The sequence below is a fragment of the Nestor notabilis genome, unplaced genomic scaffold (assembly GCF_000696875.1).
Source record: "Nestor notabilis isolate BGI_N333 unplaced genomic scaffold, ASM69687v1 scaffold648, whole genome shotgun sequence".
In the NCBI taxonomy this organism is placed as follows: domain Eukaryota; kingdom Metazoa; phylum Chordata; class Aves; order Psittaciformes; family Psittacidae; genus Nestor; species Nestor notabilis.
The window spans coordinates 1-4,235 of record NW_009941269.1 but is presented as its reverse complement, the minus strand read 5'-3'; positions in this window follow the sequence as shown (position 1 = coordinate 4,235).

Here is a 4,235-nt window from a genome sequence, read left to right as displayed (position 1 = left end):
CAGGAATGCTGCTACGAAGTAACAAAAAATGGAACTCTCTTCCAGTGAACTTCTTCAGTTTGCATCCACACAAATCCCAGACTTTGAACGTCAGGGCAGCGATGCATATATTAAGATGCAGAAAAGGAAAATAACTCAAGGTACTTGCACTGGATCGTGATGTAAGCCACTTTTAACTAAGGAAAGGTGTCATTTTTAAAGCAAGATGCAGCACTGTGCCGCGTATGTGCTAAACATAATATCGAGACAGTATGGCAGAGCTTTTTCTTGATTTGTCAATTACAATTATATTCACTAGTAATTCCACTTTGCTTTGGGAATAACACAGGTAATTGAAAAAGTCTAAGCCTTAGTTCCTTCTTAGTAACTTTTATTTTTAGTAACTTTTTTTGGACAAAAAAAGTTTTAACTATAGTGATAAGGAATATACCAACACGACAATAATACTACAGTTCTCATCTTGTGGTACCAAACACCGCCAAGATCGTTAGGCAGCAGCCGATCAGTCCTGCACTAAGCCTGACCTAGCTGCAAAGCTAAACTCGATCACTTGAAAGAGAAGACAGGAGGTAAGTCAGACTCCCTGCCCTTACCTCCTAGCTGTGACACTCCACTTTGCCCACAGCTTACATGAGCAGAGCAGATAGTTACACATGAGGAAACAGACTATGGGACTCTGAAGAAGAGTATGTAGAAGAGCAGACAGACTAAAAGAAAAGTCTCTGCCTGCAAGAATTCATCTGGGACTTGGGGGAGGGGGACACCAGACACTTTGCAATGCGCACTGCCACAGGAGTAAACTCAAAGACAGGTCCCCACAAGATCAGCTAAAAGCATTAAGAGGCCACAGAAAGCCCTGTTTCCAAACACGTCTCCCAGAGTCTTCTGAGCTGAATTCTAAGCATTAACACAGAATGCCATATTATTAGCCGCCAATAAATACTAAAATAGTTATTAATCTATCATTATATAGAAATTGTGGCTGCATAGGAACTTGTAGATGGGTCCATAGCTAAGAAAATCACTTACAAATAAATCTCTGAGTATTTCTGAAGGGGGCGGGGAATAAAAATTAAAAAAAAAAAAAAAAAAAAATGTTTACCATCTTCAGACCTAACACGGCTGAAGCAGAAATGTTGCCTAGAAGACTCTACAGAATTGCTCATGACCAACAACTATTTAAGCAGCTGCAAACAATGCCAACAGGGAAAGTAAGAATGGTTTCCTTTACTCATTCTGTAATGTTGCCTAAATGCAAGTTTCCAACTAGTATTTTTCAGGATTAGTTTCAATTACCATAGCCATGAGATAGTGTTTGTAAAAGGGCCCTCAAAGTCTGCAAGGTATACAAATACACCGACAGAAAGTTACTGTGACCTATACAGCAGATCACAAAGTAAAATCAAACTCACTGAAATGGTTTATAGGATGACTTTCGAATGCACAACACTTTCAAGTACCAAAGACCATAATTCCAAGGAAGTTTTAGTTCTGGATTCAGGTTATTGCTAACAGTAAGTTTTTAAACCAAGTCATCCCTCACTTCGCACTTTTTGAGAACCAAAACTTGGCACTGGAAAACATTGAGTATGGTATCCAAATTCCAAGACCCATCAGCACATCAGTAATTAGAGCTCTACCCAAAACATACCAGAATAACAATTCAACCATTTGCACTTCCAGAACCACTTTAAAAAAAAATAAAAATCTAATGTTGATGTAGCTTTATGTAATGTTGTTACTTCTCATTCAATATTTACCAAGAGGTATCTTTTTCACTCAAACAAGCATAAGAAATCTCTTCACATCTAAATCCTTTTTAGAAACTAACAGGTATGGAGTATACCAATGTCATCTTATCAACAACTTCAATTCACCAAAGTCTGTTAAGGTTCTAGGCACTTAATGTATCCTGTCCTCTTTGCTAACATGGCTTTCTTGTCTTCACAAGTGCTGGTAATCTTACTAAAGTAATCATATTTGAAATTTTATTTACAAGTAAGGGTAAACACAGTACTCCCTGGTAAAATTATGAAAGTACAGCAAGTACCACCCAACAGCTGGGGGGGAGGGGAGGGGAGGATATAATCAGATTAGTTATCAGGAAATAAGCTCAAACAAGCAATAATAAGATAATAAAGGACAATGCCTTGAAATGCCTTCAATAGTGATACTCTGACTGCAAAGGAACACAGTTTAAGTGGTATAGTGATTAGTCATGCTAGGTAAATGAAGGATAAGAATGGATTACCCCAACTGCTGTTCATTTCAGATTCAGTTAGTATGACGGCAAACTACCATCCCTAAAGGATGGCCATCACACTAGCTGAATGTAGCCTAGATAAGTCTTTGCACACAAAAACAAAGTAATCAATTCACTAAAAAAGACCGGGTAAAAAAAAAATGACTGCCGAACTTCATATTACAGATCAGTCCAAAAGTGTGTTTAAAACAGAAGTTCAAAGTTCTTAGTTCTTACAATATTCACTAAAGTTCTATTAATACCAACACTCTGATAACCACTAGTGTATTAACCAAAGTTAAATCAAGTCCTAAACTTTATTTCTAAATTCAAAACAAAACACAATTCTTTAGCTGGAATCTAGCATTCCAGAGGGCATCTTTATTGCTGTTCACAAAAAGTAGGGGGGGGGGGGGGGGGGGGGGAAAAAAAAAAAAAAATGAAAAAAGTGTTGCGTGGGGGGGGGGTGTGGAGGGATAAATAAAAAAAAAAAGGAAAAAAACCACACACATAAACCAGCCTACACAAATTAGATCAAGGTACAAGAAACAGGTAAACTGCAAAAGTTCAAATTATCAGCATTGTACTAGTCCAAACTTAGGCCTCTTGAGTTACTTATCTACAGATTTCTGAATATCTGACACTATTCAACATAAGTTCAAAGCCTGTATTTTAACAGGAAAGGACAAAATACAGGTTTATAAGAAAAATAAATTCTTAGATTCTTTTAGCACAGAAGATCCTACTAAAGACATGCACAGTACCCATAGAAGTTTCTTAGTGTAAGATTACCTGATCAGGCTTCCTTACAAAGTTATTCAGGAAGAACACAAAAGAACTAATGGAGAATTTTACATAAGGGATCCAAGAAAGGATTGATAAAAATAGAAGAAAGAGAAGTAGATGAGGAAAGAACAGTCAAGGTAAGGACAGAAAAAGGGGTAAACTGCATATCCTGCAAAAAGAAAAATTTACCGCCTAGCATCAGCAACCTGAACAAATTTCACTGATGCACTTATGTGGATCATTTCGTGTTATTTTGCTTCATGAGAAATTGCAATATAGAATCCAGGACTTGACACCATTAAGTTTTCAGACTTAATTCAAACAGTAGTTTGTTGTTTGACCTTATACAAGGCATATGTGTAATTTCTACCTGCGTAAAATGAGAACTCTGGTTATTCACTTTTTTTAAATTATGAAATAAGCAAGTGAAAAGGCATTATGTAAGCAGCAAATATTATTCTGCATAATAATTAGACAAATTAAATAAATTAATGCCAAGATGCAACAATATACGCATTTCCAAAACTGTGCATGCAGGTATCGGTTTCACTTTTTTAAATGGAAGGATTCTTTTACTATGCTTGTATGTGAACTGACACAAAATGTGTGGGAATCATAAATCAAAGCAAAGAAACAGCTCTAACTGACCACAAAATGTAATATGCAGAACTAACCATAGATAAACTGTCTGGCTTCTGATAGGTGCTAGTGACTAGAAAAGCACAGTTATTACTCAAAATAACTTCACAATAGCTTCAGATTTTCCTGCGAAGAATTTTGAAATCACTTTTCTTTAAATATTTAACTGAACATAAATATAAGGAAGTGATAAGAGGGTTTAGCCAATAACCTGTAAAAACGTAATGCCCTTAAAAGTACTTTTAAAACTGATGAAAGACAAGAATACTCCACTCACTTGCACTGACCTTTAGGCTAAAAATCCTCAGGGAAATGGGGAAAAAAGACAAAAAAAGTGGGGGGAGAAAGTGAACACTATTAAATTTTGTGTGCCCATTAAGATCAAATAACACAGATATGGGGGAAAAAAAACCTGGCAGCCCTAATACAGAATTCCCATCGTTACTGGGACAACCTAAAACCTAACCACTAAACTTTTTATTACAGTTCTGAGCAGGGTGCAGTGCTTCGAACAGGTCAGGTCCTGCGCTATCGACTTCAAGCACCTGGTTGCAAGAGCCAGAGCAGC